The sequence below is a fragment of the Saimiri boliviensis genome, chromosome 18, assembly GCF_048565385.1.
Source record: "Saimiri boliviensis isolate mSaiBol1 chromosome 18, mSaiBol1.pri, whole genome shotgun sequence".
Lineage (NCBI taxonomy): Eukaryota > Metazoa > Chordata > Mammalia > Primates > Cebidae > Saimiri > Saimiri boliviensis.
This window is the reverse complement of record NC_133466.1, coordinates 46161991-46178577: the sequence shown is the minus strand read 5'-3', so window position 1 is coordinate 46178577 and position 16587 is coordinate 46161991. Positions and strand designations below refer to the sequence as shown.

Below are 16587 nucleotides of genomic sequence, written 5' to 3'. Positions count from 1 at the left end.
TTAAGGAGAGTGGACAGCTTAGCATTTTGACAACGAAGAATAAAATGGTCAGTTCTGAATTGGAGAATGTAAGACACAACTAGGAAACACTGGAAATGGAAATTCAATCATGTCCTTGTAGACTGGCTACTGCTGTACATGACTGTGACCAAAGCCAGATAGGAGAAAGCAACTTCTTTTCAGAGAACAAAACCTCAACAGGTTTATTTACAGGAGACAATGAATTCTCATACATCTAACCTGAAAGAGAACAGCAAGATTCTTTCTGAACAACTGTAATGCTTATTGTAAAAATTAACAGCCTAAAAATTCAGCTCCATCACACAAGATAAACTGTGAAAGAAAAGACAGGACAGGCTGCCATCTTTCCTGTTGGAGGAACTTAATTATTCCAGCCTGTGGGCATTGGAGAGTACAAACCGACCAGGGGCAGAAGAGTTCCCGCAGCACAGCACAGCTGCTTTACCAAATCATGGCCAGACTGCTTCTGTTAGCAGGCTCCTGATCCTGTTCCTTCTTACTGAACAGGACCTCCCACCTGGTGCTTACAGCTACCCTCACAGGTGTTCCCTGGCCAATGGAGATTTGAAATATTCCTTAGACAGAGCTCCCACAGAGAAAGGCAGGCCACCATCTTTGCTGTTTGGATGACTAGGTTCTGGCCTTAGGGCTTTTTAGAACCCAAGCTGACCAGAGGTGTAAGTGGTAGCTCAGCACAGCAGAGCCACCTTGCAAAAACATAGCCAGACCCTTGTTTAAGTCAATCCCCAACAACATTCTTAATCACTGGGTACAGCCTTTCAACAGGGTCTCTGGCTGCCTTCACTGCTGTTCTCTGGCTGACAGATGTTTCAGGCCTCCCTGAATCAGAGCTTCCAGAGAGAGAACCAGACTGTAATCTTTGTTGCTTGGGCAACTCAGCCATTTCAACCTTGGGACTTCAGAGTGTCTGAGGCAACCAGGGGCTGAAGTGAACCCCCAGCACAGCACAGCTGCTCTACAAAAACATGGCCAGACTTTTTTAAGAGCAAGTCTCTGATCTTGTTCCTCCTGACTAGACAAGACTTCTGAACTTGTTTCCAGCCACCTCTCGTAGTTGTGTCCAGATTGGCAACAGGATTGTACCTCAGTGGTACAGAGGTCCCCAAGGAAGAGGCAGGCTATTAACTTTGTCTTTTTGCAGGCTTCGCTAGTGATACCTTGAGTCGCTGGAAGATATGAGGCAATTAGGTACTGGAGTGGACCCCCAGTATACCACAGCAGCCTTATGGGAAAGTAGCTGAACCGTTACGTGGGTGCTGGTTTCCATATCTCCTCGATGAGCAGGTCCTCCTGGATTGGGTCTTTATCCAGGACCCCACTGAAACCATCAAGCCAGTAGCAACTTGGCAATTTCTTGGACAGAGCTTCACAGATCGACTGAAATCCTCTCTGCCACTGCCTCTGCAGTGGATCTGCCCTTGTTACCTTCAGAATATCAAGAAAGCAAAGACCCTAAGTGCCATATTGATAACTCTAACAAGCTGCAGTTGACCCAAGGAACAAGGCAGTCCATCTCTTGTGGATACCACATACGCCCCACTGCTTATCACTGGACAGGGAACTCTGGCTTGGGCCCATAGAACAGACCCTCCATCCTGGGGTGATTACACTAAGTGATGGCTAACTCACATCTTTCTGGGGTAGAGCCCGCAGGAGACAAGCAAAGTGATGGAGCAGGAAGCCAGCTGATGTGAAGCCCAGAGGGCAGGCACAGCTATCTCTCTAGGCTCTACTGGGTCTTATGAGACACTTTATCCCAGCACTTTAGGAGTGTGGAGGTCAGATCAGCCACATCTCATGTGAAGATTGCCCAGCAGAGATCAGGTATGAGATTTTCCCTATTAATAAAAGGAGACTTGCTTTAAAAAGTCTGGCCACGTTTTTGTAGAGCAGCTGTGCTGTGCTGGGGCCTCACTTTTCAGAGAGTTATCTGAGGCGTGATATCTACTGGGCATTCTTGCACATGAGATGAAGCTGGTCTGACCTCAGCACTCCTTAGTCTGCTTGCCTCTCCCAGGGCCCCAGCCTGGCCACGCCTGCCTACAGGGCACTCTCAGCTGCCCACACCTTTGTTTCTGTGCCAGTGGACCATGCCTGAGCAGTAAAGAGATGCAGCAAAGCGGACCCTTCAGGCATGCAGCATCCTCTACATTGCCTCTCCATACTGAAGCTCTTTATACAAAAACGTCCTACATCACTTTGCTGGTGTGTGTTTACATGAGTGGATTTTGCTGCACTTGCCCTACTAGCACATGGGAATGTAGCACGCACTTCAACCCACACCAACTCCCATTGAAGAAAGAGCCATGGTAGGCAGATGAACAAAATCACAACCTCTGCCAACACCTTCTCCTTGTGCTAATTCTGTGCACGAAAAGGGAATGCTAATATACGTTGAGTGGTCGTTGCTGCTTAGGGGGTCACAGAGATGGCACCCAGACATGCACAGGCCAGCACCCTGGCCTGAACCAACACTGCCTCCAGTGCAACAGCACACACAGCAGGGGTCTTCTGGCCGCCACCAAGCTGTCTTGCCTCCACCACTTCCACCACTGGGCAAATGCCAACAGGGAAGCAGGCAGGTTTGCATCTGCTAGCACTCTGCCAACACCTGCCACACTTTGCTGCCTTCAGTGCAGTAGACTCCAAACTTCGAGGAGCCAGAGAAAAATGTTGAGACCCAATATAAGTTTCCCAGAATTAAATCACACAGTCCAGGAATTGAGAGATGAATATTGGCCCACTGAAATCCTCCAAAACCAAAGGCAGCTGCCTGCTTCTACCTTAAACCACAATCAAACCCTCCTGATCATCAAACATGATAAAAGAAAAATACCCTGTGCAAAGGTTAGCAACCTCAAAGGTTGAAGGTGAATAAGCTCATAAAGATGAGGAAGAATCAGTGCAAGAACACTGAAACTCAAGAAGTCAGCATGCCTTCTTTCCTCCAGATGATTACATCAACTGTTCAGCCTGTTCAAGTTTTCAGAACTGGCCAGAGGCTGACATGTCTGCAATGATACAAGTAGAATTCAGAATGTGGGTAGAAACAAAGTTCACTAAGTGAAAGAAGTATGTCAACATCCAATGCAAGGAGGCCAAAAATCATTGTAAAACATCGCAGGAGCTAACAGGCAATATATCCAGTATAAACAACATTACTGGTGCTCACTTTGGCAACACATATATTAAAATTGGAATGATTCAGAGAAGATTAGCATGGCCCCTGCTCAAGGAGGACTTAAAAATTCATGAAGCATTGCATATTTGTAGAAAAAATCAATATCGTGAAAATGGCCATACTACCCAAAGTAATTTATAGATTCAATGCTGTCCCCATCAAGCTACCAATGACCTTATTCACAGAACTGGAAAAACACACCTTAAGCTTCATATGGAAGCAAAAGAGAGTGTGGATATCCAAGACAATGCTAAGCTCAAAGAACAAAGCCAGAGTCATCATGCTACCCGATTTCAAACTATAATACAAAGCTACAGTAATCAAAACAGCATGGTACTGGTACTAAAACAGAGAAATAGACCAATGGAACAGAACAGAGGTCCTGGTGGCAATGGCACTCATCTACAACCATCTCATCTTTGACAAACCTGAGAAAGACAAGCAATGGGAAAAGGATTTCTTGTTTAATAATTGTTGTTGGGAAAACAGGCTACCAGTGTCCAGAAAGCAGAAACTGGACCTCTTCCTTTCACCTTACAGTAGAATTACCTCCAGATGGATTAAAGATCTAGACATAAGACCTAATGCCATAAAAAAATCTAGACAAAAAATAGGAAAAGCCATACAGGACATAGGTGTAGGCAAGTACTTCATGACTAAAACACCAAAAGCATTGGCAACAAAAAGGAAAATAGACAAATGGGACCTTATTAAACTCCAGAGCTTATGTACAGCAAAAGAAACCATCATTAGAGTGAGCCAGCAACCAGCAGAATGAGAAACAATTATTGCAATCTACCCATCTGACAAATGGCTGATATCCATAATCTACAAAAAATAAAGCAGATTTACAGGGAAAAAAACAAGCAAACCCGTTCAAAAGTGGACAAAGGATATGAACAGACACTTTTGAAAAGAAGATATATCTGAGGGCAATAAACATGTGAAAAAATACTCATCATCACTGGTTATTAGAGAAATCAAAATCACATTGATATATCACCTCATGCCAGTTAGAATGGTGACCATTAAAAAATCTGGAGACAACAGATACCAGAGAGCATGTGGAGAAATAGGAACAATTTTACAGTGTTGCTAGAAGTACAAACTAGTTGAACCATTGTGGAAGGCAGTGTGGCACTTGCTCAAGGGCCTGGAAATTGTAATTCCATTTGACCCAGCAATCCCATTACTGGGTATATACCCAAAGGATTATAAATCATTCTATTATAAAGAAACATGCACACGTATGTTCACAGTGGCACTGTTTACAATGGTAAAGAACTGAAAACAGCCCAAATTTCCAGAGATGATAAACTGGACAAGGAAAATGTGACACACATACACCACGGAATATTATGCAGCCACAAAAAACGATGAGTTTGTGTCCTTTGTAGGGACATGAATCAATCTGGAAACCATCATTCTCAGCAAACTGACAGAAGAACAGAAAATCCAACACTGCATGTTCTCACTCATAGGCAGGTGATGAATAATGATAACACATGGACACAGGGAGGGGAGCATCACACACTGGGGTCTTTTTGGGGGTGGCCAACAGGGGGACACCAGGGGTTGGGGAGGTCAGGGAGGGATTACCTGAAGAGAAATGCCAGATGTATGTGACGGGATGGAGGCAGGAAACCACATTGCCATGTGTGTACCTATGCAACAATTCTGCATGATCTGCATGTGTACCCTATAACCTGAAGTACAGATTTTAAAAAAAGAATAAACTGATGTGATAGAGCTGAAAAGCACACTACATGAATTTTATAATGCAGCCACATGGTAATTGTGTGTGATTGCCTTATAAAAATTTTTGTAATGTGTGTGGGCACCCAAGGGTGCCCTGTAAGCAGGTGTGGCCAGGCTGGGGTCCTGGGAGAGGCAAGCAGACTAAGGAGTGCTGAGGTCAGACCAGCACCATCTCATGTGCAAGACCACCTAGTAGAATAGATCAAGCAAATGTAAGAGTCTCAGATCTTGAATACTGGCTTTCTGAAAGAAAAGAGGCAAGAATGGGGGAAAAGAATGAAAAGGAATGAACAAAACCTTTGAGAAATAAAGTATTATGTAAAAAGGTGAAATATATGCCATATTAATGTACCTGAAAGAGATGACAAAAATGTAACCAAATTGGAAAACATATTTCAGAATATCATTCATCAGAATTTCCCCAACTTAGCCAGACAGAACAACATTGAATTCAGGAAATCCAGAGAACCTCATATATGCCACAAGAAGAACACCTCTAAGACAAATAATCATCAGGTTCTCCAAGATCAAAATGAAATAAAAATTGTCAAAGGCAGCTAGGGAGAAAGACAAAGTCACCTACAAAAGGAATCCCTTCAGACAAACAGTGAACCACTCAGCTGAAATCCCACAAGCCAGAAGAGATATTCAACTACTTATAGAAAAAAATTTCAACCTGGAATTTCAAGTCCAGCAAAACTAAGTGTCATAAGTGAAGGAGAAATAAGATCATTTTCAGGCAAGCAAATGCTGAGGGAATTCATTACCAGCAGATCTACCTTACAAGAGCTCCTGAAAGTAGAATTTAATATGGAAAGAAAAGATCATCACCAGCCACTACAAAAATGCACGAATTACACAGACCAGTGATGCTAAAAAACCAACCACGTATGCAAGTCTGTGAAGTTATCAATTAGGAGCGTGATGACAGGATCAAATCCTTACATATCATTGCTAACTTTAAATGTAAATGGGCTAAATGCTCCAATTGAAAGACATAGGGCAGCAAGATAGATAAAGAGCCAAGACTCATTTGAGTATGCTGTCTTTAAGAGACCCATCTCAAATGAACTCCCACACATAGGCTCAAAATGAATGGAGAAAAATCCTTCAAGTAAATGGGAAACAGAAAAAAGCAGGTTTTGCAATCCTGGTTTCTGACAAAACAGGCTATACGAATAAAGATAAAAAGAGAAGGACATGGGCCCGGCGCGGTGGCTCAAGCCTGTAATTCCAGCACTTGGGGAGGCCGAGGCAGGCGGATCATGAGGTCAAGAGTACAAGCCAATCCTGGCCAACATGGTGAAACCCCATCTCTACTAAAAATAAAAAAATAAAAAAAAAAAAAATTAACTGAGCGTGGTGACATGAGACTGTAGTCCCAGCTACCTAGGAGGCTGAGGCAGGAGAATTGCTTGAACCCAGGACACAGAGGTTGCAGTGAGTTGAGATTGCACCACTGCACTCCAGTCTGGTGCCTGGCAACAGAGCGAGTCTCTACCTCAGAAGAAAAAAAAAAAAAAAGAGAAGGACATTACCAATGTGGCCCTGACCTTTAATAAATGTCATTATTGCTTGATACCAACCTGGGCTATCCTTATTGTTCAAACCAATAGGATAGATGATTTACTGAGGTTTGGGAGCTTCTGCCCTCCGGAGCATCCCAGATCTCCCAAAATTTAGTTCAGAGCTAAGGCTGATTTTGCTTTACAGCTCCTTTTATGAAGTTTTTCTCATTTCTGGTAAGGAAGACAAGTTGTTCTGCTTCCATGATGGTGGAGAGCAGGCACTTCGTTTCTTGAGTTTCAGCTTGCTTCTGGCAGGAAATGTGGGTGTGAATTTTTTCCTACTTCTAAGATGGTAGAGAACAGTCATCAGCCTGAGCCTTATTTCCAAGTAAGTGGCTAAATTAGAGATTTGTCTTAAAATTTTTCCTTAATGACTAAAAGTTAAGATTACCAACCACTTAGTTTTAATTTCTCCTTAACATTATGATACTCAGTAATCATATTTATTGTACTTTTTTTTAATTTTCTTAACTTTTTTATTTATTTATGTTTGGGATTTTGTTGTTATTTCACTTTTCTTTCATCAATTATGACTATATCTTTCTGACTTGGTCAAATCCAAGGGAATATTCAAATTTTAGGAAGCAAGTCATCTGAATTGGCTAAAACTCTTGTAGCTGCCAAGTACGTATTTTCTAATTCGCAGAAATTTCTTCTTTTTTTTAACCTAGTTAAAAAAATTTTCTGTCACATTAGGCCATCTTTTACCAGCCAAGGCCAGACGGAAGGAGCACTGGTGACCTTCCAATCCTAAGATTCTGCCCTGTTCCCTACAGCAACCTGAGTTTGGTTCCTAAGTCTAGTTCTTTCTGGTTTGGTATTTGTTACTTTTAAAATATCAGCAGTTTTTCCCAGCTATGATGTCATAGTAAGAGATTCAAAAGGATTTCCTTTAAGAGCTTCATAATTAAAAGCTGATTGGGGACAAGAGATCCAAGATGGCTGATCACTAGCAGCTCGGAATTGTAGCTCCCAGTGAAAGTGCAAAGAACGAGAGGACACCACACCGTCACATGAATTCTTGTTGCTCACGCACCAGGAGATTCCCAGTGGAGGAGCCCCATGGGTCGCTATCGCGACTCTTGTGACCAGCAAGGCGGTTTTGCCGGTGCCTCAGAGCGTCAGTTCTTGGTGCAGAGTCAGAAAAGCACCATCAATCTTAACACTGCTGATTTAGTCAGCGCAGTGGGTTGCTCAGATTTTGGCATTGAGAATCAGTAAGTTGGACATCCACTCAGAAACCCAATTACAAAGACGGTAAATACAAAGACCACAGATGGATAAATTTATATCGAAGGGAAGAAAACAGCCAAAAAAGGCTGAGAATACCCAAGATCAGAACGCCTCTCCTTCAGCAGGGGATCACAGTTCCTCATCAGCAACGGAACAAGGCTTGATGGAGAACGAGTGTGTTCCAATTACAGAAGCAGGCTTCAAAATGTGGATAATGAGAAACTTCTGTGAATTAAAAGAACTTGTTCTAACTCAATCTAAAGAATCAAAGAACTTTAAAAAAAGGTTTGACGAAATCTTAACAAGAATACACAATTTAGAGAGGAATATAAGTGAATTGATGGAGCTGAAAAACACAATATGAGAACTATGTGAAGTATACACAAGTTTTAACAGCCGAATTGATCAAGGAGAAGAAAGGATATCAGAGGTCGAAGACCAACTCAATGAAATAAAACAAGAAGACAAGATTAGAGTAAAAAGGATAAAGTCGAATGAGCAAAGTCTTCAAGAATTATGAGACTATGTGAAAAGACCTAATCTACGCTTGATAGGTGTACCTGAATGTGACGAAGAGAATGAATCCAAGCTGGAAAATATGCTTCAGGATATAATTCAGGAAAATTTTTCCAACCTAGTAAGGCAGGATAATATTCAACTCCAGGTAATACAGAGAACACCACAAAGATATTCCTCAAGAAGAGCAACTCCAAGGCACATAGTCATCAGATTCACCAGGGTTGAAATGAAGGAGAAAATACTAAGGGCAGCCAGAGAGAAAGGTCAGGTTACCCACAAAGAAAAGCCTATCAGACTTACAGCAGATCTCTCAGCAGAAACCCTATAAGCCGGAAGAGAGTGGGGACCAATATGCAACATCCTTAAAGAAAAGAACTTTCAACCAAGAATTTCACATCCAGCCAACCTAAGCTTCATAAGTGAAGGAAACATAAAGTTTTTTCTGAATAAACAAGGCACTCAGAGATTTCATCACCACTAGACCTGCTTTACAAGAGCTTCTGAAAGAACCACTACACATAGAAAGGAACAAACAGTATCAGCCTTTCTAAAAAATACTAAAAAGAGCATCAATAAAATGAAGAATTTACATCAACTAATGGGCAAAATAGCCAGCTAATATTAAATGACAGTATTAAACTCACATATGTCATTATTAATTCTAAATTTAAATCGACTAAATCCCCCAATCCAAAGACAGACAGCCAATTTGAATAGAAAACTAAAACCCATCAGTATGCTGCATCCAGACCCATCTCACATTCAAGGATACACAAAGACTCAAAACAAGGGATGGAGAAAGATTTACCAACCAAACAGAGAGCAAAAATAAATAAATAAAAAGCAGAAGTTAAAATTTTTGCCTCTGACAAAATAGTCGTTAAAGCAACAAAGATCAAAAGAAGCAAAGAAGGACATTATACAATGATAAAAGGATCAATGCAACAACAAGAAGAGCTAAAGATCCTAAATATATACGCACCCAATACAGGAATACGCAGACATACAAGACTAATAAAGAGACTTAGACACCCACACAATAATAGTGGGAGACTTCAACATTATTATTAGACACATCAATGAGACAGAAAATTAACAACGATATCCAGGACTTGAACTCAGATCTGGAACACGTAAGCATAATTAACATTTATAGAACTCTTCACTTTAAATACACAAAATATACACTCTTATCAGTACCACATCATATCAACTTACAAGTTTAAACGAAATGTTGGTTGGCTCCTTGTTTGTTATTCTGTTCCCTCATTTTCTTTTATGTCTCCATTATAGGACAATTGTAGGCATACCCATATTTAGATTGCATTCTAGCCTGGGCAATAAAGCAATACCCCCATCCTCTCTCCCTCTTCCTCTTTCTCTTTCTTCCTCTTCTTTATGCTTTTTCTTAAAAAAAAAAAAAAATTACACAAAGTAGCTGGGCGCGGTGGCTCAAGCCTTTAACCCCAGCACTTTGGGAGGCCGAGGCGGGTGGATCACGAGAAAAAAAAAAAAAAAAAAGCAGATTTCTTATTCTTATTATTATTATGCTCTAAATTCTGTGGTACATGTGCATGTTTGTTACATAGGTATACACATACCGTGGGGGCTTCTTGCACCCATCAACCCATGATCTACCTTAGGTATTTCTCCTAATGCTATTCCTCCACTAGGCCCAACCGCAACAGGCCCCGGTGTGTGATATTTTCCTCCCTGTGTCTATGTACTCTCACTGTTCAACTCCCACTTATGAGTGAGAACATGTGGTGTTTTGTTTTCTGTTCTTGTGTCAGTTTGCTGAGAATGATGGTTTCTAGCTTCATCCATGTCCCTGAGAAGGACACAAACTCATCCTTTTTCATGACTCTATAGTATTTCATGGTGTATATGTGCCACATTTTCTTTATCCAGTTTATTATTGATGGACATTTGGGTTGGTTCCAAGTTTTTGCTGTTGTGAACAGTGCCACAGTAAACATACATGTGCATATGTCTTTGTGGTAGAATGATTTATAATCCTGTGGTTATATACCCAGTAATGGGATTGCTGGGTCCAATGGCATTTCTATTTCTAGATTGTTGAGGAATCACCACACTGTCTTCCACAATGGTTGAACTAATTCACACTCCCACCAACAGTGTAAATGAGTTCCTATATCTCTACATCCTCTCCAGCATCTGTTGTTTTCTGACGTTTAAAATTATTGTTTTTTTGAAATGACAAGTGATGATGAACTTTTCATTATATGTTTGTTGGCTTCATAAATGTCTTCTTTAGAGGAGTGTCTGTTTATATTCTTTGCTACTTTTTGATGGAGTTGGTTTTTTTCTGGTAAACTTAAGTTCTTTATAGATTCTGCATATTAGTCCTTTGTCAGATGGATAGATTGCAAAAATTTTCTCCCACTCTGTGGGTTGCCCATTCACTTCGATGATAGTTGTGTTTTGTTTCATTTTAGTTTTCTGTGAAGAAGCTTTTTAGTTTATTTAGATCTCATTTGTCAATTTTGACATTTGTTGCCATTGCTTTTGGTGTTTTAGTCATGAAGTCTTTGCCCATGCCTGTGTTCTGAATGGTATTGCCTAGGTTTTTTTCTAGGGTTTTTTAAATCATTTTAGGTCTTCACTTTTAGTCTTTTATCCATCTTGTGTTAATTTTTGTATAAGGTGTAATTAAGGGGTCCAGTTTCAGTTTTCTGCATATGGCTACCCAGTTTTCCCAACACCTTTTATTAAATAGGTAATCCATTCCCGATGGTATTTTTGGTCTAGTTTGTCAAAGTTCAGATGGTTGTAGATGTGTGGCATTATTTTTGAGGGCTCTGTCCCATTCGATTGCTCTATATATCTGTGTTGGTTCCAGTACCATGCTGTTTTGGTTACTGTAGTTTGGTAGTATAGTTTGAAGTCAGGTAGCATGATGTCTCCAGTGATGTCCTGTTTGCTTTGCTATGCGGGCTCTTTTTTCATCCCATATGAAATTAAAGGCAGTTTTTGGCAATTCTGTAAAGAAAGTCACTGGTAGCTTGATGGGAATAGCATTGAATCTATGAATTAGTTTGAACCATGGGGCTATTTTTATAATGCTGATTTTTTTGTATCCATGAGCATGGATTTTTAAAATGTGTTTCTGACCTCTCTTATTTCTTTGAGCAATGGTTTGTAGTTCTCCTTTAAGAAGAACTTTGAGTACGGACCCAGGAAGGACAAGGCAGCGGTCTTGGTTCTCCGTGAGTCCATGCTTAACGTTGAACTTATATCCCTTTAAATACCAGCTGTTTCTCCAATTTAAGTTCATAGTAGTTGTAACTGATGGGTTGCCATAGGTTGTAGCTTGACTTATACCATGGAATTCATTCAAATTGCATATATAAGCAGTTTCAGTATTGGCTGATTTAGAATGACAGTCTGACAAAATGTTTTCTTGGTATTCAATTAAGTTTTCTTCTACTTGGGTAGGAGTTTTAAAAACAAGTAAGTCTTTTCATTAAAATTCCAGGAGATCTTACACAGTCCTTAAACTATTTGGGATTATTTGACAAATGATGTGATTCTAAAGTTTCCAGAAATCAGTATTCAAGAGCTCTTTTTCATGGTCTTTCCATTATTTCAGGAACCTTCTAAAAGACACCATATTCTAGGACATTTTGTGCTTGTGAAGTTTTCAGAAACTGCATCAGTATTAAGCAGTTAAATGTGGAAATGATGTTAAATAGTTATAGTTACATGATTGACAAGAAAATTTGTTCATTTCTGTGGTCTACAGTTTATCATGGAAACAATATAATTGATAGCATATATTTTGACGTATTACAATTTTAGGAATTTCATACAATTTTCAAACGTATATGAACATTGATTACAATATAATCTGAAAAAGGTAAAATATTTCTTATTTTGACAGTGCTCCTTATGTAAAAATATGTCAAGTAATTCCATATATTTCTCTTTTCGATTTTTCAGTGCCCTCTTTTGCATTCCAAATTAAGAAGTCAAAAAGACTTAATTCTGAAGATAAAATTAGATTTGGGGAAGTGTATCAAATATATTAATATTGATATAAATATACTAAAGGCCTAAAACACTTGATATAAAATGGAATGCCAGGTCACAGTAAGTCATTCATTTAACCAAAATGGTAACTCAAAAAATGTTTAAAGGCAAAAGCCTTTACTCATTGATAGAAGACTCAGTTTTTCAAGCAATGTATGTCTTTCCCTTCTTTTTCCTGTAATTTGTTTGAGGAGAGACAGAAATATTTTTTATTCTTTAATATTATGTTAAAATTATATTCAAGAAAGAAAGCCAAATTTCTCTCTTGCATTAGTGTACTGTTAATGTCAACTCAAATTTTTAATAAAACCTTAAAGATGAATTCATCCAGTCTTCATCAGTTTGACTATAAGTTGAAATTCTTATAAGCTTTTGATAACCTTTTACAAATTTGTATTAAACAAAATTAGTGCTCTAAGAAAACCCTGTTGTGTTTTTATTCCAATGTTCAATTTATGGAAAAACTGAACAATACTCCTTTAAATTTAGCCAGTGTGTTCACACGGTGTTTCTTTTACAAGATGACTAGTTCACAAACCTTCCACAACTTGCTCAAACCTTTAGCTTCATTCTATTTAAGTCAAAACACTTTTTAACCTTGTGTAGTAAGCAAAATTTACATTCTAATGTCTTATAATGTTTTACTGAAAGCACATTTCATTTTTTCCACAAAGCTTCCGTGTAAAACTTTTTCATTAGTTTCAATTACATGTTACTATGTTAGCTCTTAGCAATTTTTTTTTGTGTGTGAAACACCTGGCAGGTAAGTGATTTTAATTTTGTACTAAGTATGAAGCCTAGGACACCAGACACAAGTGCATGTAAAGTCTGACTTTTTCAAGCATAGCCAGGGAGCACGGCTAACTTCACATGTTCCCAGACCTTACCTAGAATCTAGTGACTCCAAAGCAGGTAAGTTGAGCAAATTTTAAAAGTCAAAAAAAGCAGTGTATTACTTTAAAGCATTTTACAAACCTAATATCTGACCTGCCTAATTTAGGGCTAATGTCTTTATTTTACCAATAAACTTTAAACCTGTCTTTATTTCTCAAATATTACTAAAGTCATGCGAAGTAAAAGGTACTAGAGTTCTTATTCTTCTGAAAGAATTAATTTGATTTAAACATTTATTATTTTAAAGCCAATTAAAGTCCTTTTTTATTTATAAACATCACCCACAACACAGAAAAATACACAGAATAGATCCAGTAGTCGTAAGATTTTTCATTTGCCAGTTTTTGGTTTTCTTTTTTGCTTTTTTTTTTTTACATTGAACTGATGATATTCATATACATAGATTGCCATCAAATGTTTCAATTTAACAGGAGATTATAGAACACACTTTAACAGTATTCTAATTTGAAGAAAATATATATTTAGGTAAGGATTCATAGCATTTATCTTTTATATCACTTTTAATTTAGCATTTGTGTACTGTAACATTTCTATATATAATATTTTATGTATGTTACTCATATTTGTAAAGACTACACATATCTCAGAGGTGAAGACTGTAAATATTAAATGTATTCATTCTCCTATCTTCTGAAGCACTTAAGTCAGAGGAACTAAATTATTCATTCTAATTTGACAACTCACTATCTTGTAACATATTATAATGCTTAGAAGAGCTCAGTAAAACAAATCTCTAGTTACCTTGAAATTGTTTGTTTTTAATACTTCATTAGGAAATAAATTCCAGTTCAAATTTTTTAAATTATGCCCCTTGTTCTTCCATGTCTTTCCAACATAGATTAGAAAGACTTTCTTTATAAGACGAGACTCAGGGAATTAGTACCCAATGTTGAAATTGGCTCTCAGGAAAGCTTCCAGAGAGGAAGTCTTCTAGTTGGGGACTGATAATCCTCATTTTTATTACTGTACACTGTTACTTCCCTGAAAGTAAGGGAGAATCCTTGGGGATTGTGATCTATCTCTCTTCACTTTTCCTGATTTCCCTTCCCATGGTCAGGAATTTTTATTTATTTATTTATTTATTTATTTATTTATTTATTTTGTAATTAAGTTCTGAAGTGCATGTGCAGATCTTGCAGGACTGATGCATAGGTAAGCACATGTCATGGTGGTTTGCTGCCTGCATCCCCCCATCACCTACATGAGGCACTTCTCCCAATGTTCTTGTGCTGTGTTTTTCAGCTCCGTGAAGTCATTTATGTTCTTCTCTAAGCTGATTATTCTAGTTAGCATTTCATCTAACCTTTTTTCAAGGTTTTTAGCTTCTTTGCATTAGGTTAGAACATGTTCCTTTATCTCAGAGAAGTTTGTTATTACACATCTTCTGAAGCCTGCTTCTGTCAATTCATCAAATTCATTCTCCATCCGGTTTTGTGCCCTTGCTGGTTAGGAGTTGTGATCCCTTGGAGGAGGAGAGTCGTTCTGGTCTGTGGCGATTTCATTTTTTGTGTGTTTTTTTCTTCCAAACTTTGTGGATTTTTCTACATTTGGTCTTTGAAGTTTGTGACTTTTGGATGGGATCTCTGAGTGGACATGCCTTCTGTTGATGTTGAAGCTACTTCTTTCTCTCTCTCTCTTTTTTTTTTTTTTTTTTTCAGTTTTTCTTCTAACAGGCCTCTCTGCTATAGAACTACTGGCGGTCCACTGGAGACTGTGTTTGCCTGGGAATCACCTGTGGGGCTGCAGAACAGCAAAGATTGCTGCCTGTTCTTTCCTCTGGTAGCTTCATCCCGGAAGGGTACCCACCAGATATCAGCCAGAGCTCTCCTGTATGAGGTATCTTTTTGGATATATGGGGGTCAGTGAGTCACTTGAGGAGTCAGTCTCTCCCTTATCTGAGCTCAAGTGTTGGGCTGGGAGCTTCATTGCTCCGTTGAAAGCTGCTGGGCAGGGACGTTTAAGTCTGCTGCAGCAGAACTCACAGTTACCCCTTTCCCAGGTGCTCTGTCCCTGGAAGATAGGGTTTATTTATAAGTCTCTGATGTGCTGCTGCCTTTTTGTCAGAGGTGTCCTGCTCAGCAAGGAGGGAGCCTAGTCGCAATCTGCCTGTAGAGGCACTGCTGAGCTGCTGTGGGCTCAGTCCAGCTGCTGTGTAAACTTTGCTTTTGTTTACACAGGTAAGGTTAGAACTGCTTCGGCATCAGAGGATGCCCTTTCCCCCACTGAGCTCCATCATCCCGGGTTGAGCTCAAACTGTTCTGCTGACTGCAAAACTGTCATGCCAGTGGGCTTCAGTTGGCTGGTCTTTGTTGTGGGACACCTGCCACTCAAGGTCACTTGGCTCCCTGCCTTCAGCTCCCCTTTTTTCTGGGGAGTGGGAGGCTCTGTCTTGCAGGCATTCCAGGTGCCAGCCAAAACGGCCACTGAGATTTGTGCTTAAAACTCATGTCACTGGCTGAAGTGGCCTCTCAGATTCGTGCTGGTCAGCCACAGCGCTTGTTGGCCCAGCTAAAATCTCCTGGTGTGGGATATAAAGACCATGGGACAAGTGCAGTATCTGAACTGAAGTGCAGGAGTGGCTTTAGAAGTTCCCCAATGGCCTCTGTTGGGTAGGAGGTACATCCTCCAGCCAGTTGCACTTCCCAGGTGAGTCAGTGCTCCACCCTGCCTCAGTTTGCCCCACTTAGGCTATGCCCACTGTGCAAGCAGTTCCATTGAGGTGAACCTGGTACCTCGGTTGGAAAGGCCGAGGTCACTTGCCTTCTGCATTGTTCTCACTGGGAACTGTGCTCCAGAGCAGTTCCTATTCTGCCATCTTGGCAGAAGTATGGAAGCTTCTAAAGAAGCTTTAAGTGCTAGTAAATATAGATTAAATGAATGAATGATAGATAAGCAAAAGAATTCGAGAAAGAAGGCAGAAGGAAAAAGGAAGCAGAGCCAGAAGAAAATGGAGGAGACCAGTGTGGCGGGGGGAGGAGAAGAGAGAGAACTAATGGCTGTCATAATTTTATTTTAAAAACATTATCTACAATAATTAATATCACCCAATAGAAAAGTGTTATTTAAGGGGAACACTCAACCCATCAGCAATGAAAAGCAGCTAGTTCACTGAAATTGATATTCCATATCATCATCTAGGTCAAATATATTTTATTAATAATATTTGATTGATGAGAGAAGTAGCTTTTGTGTTTCTATTTTGGAGAGATAATCAAAACAAATGCCAGTGTTTACTATCCTTTCAAGCCATGTCCTCATATGTTTTAATTTTAGTGGGATAAGGGAAAAATGACTGTGGATAGTGACATTCCTCATTAC

General features: G+C 39.6%; 1 non-coding gene across 1 annotated transcript; it reads left to right on the top strand.

The window, feature by feature from the left end:
• Window positions 1-3206: 3206 nt before the first annotated feature.
• On the top strand, window positions 3207-3313 carry LOC141582120 (U6 spliceosomal RNA). Its single transcript, XR_012514951.1, has one exon. It is a non-coding gene; the product is annotated as a U6 spliceosomal RNA (small nuclear RNA).
• Window positions 3314-16587: the final 13274 nt, after the last annotated feature.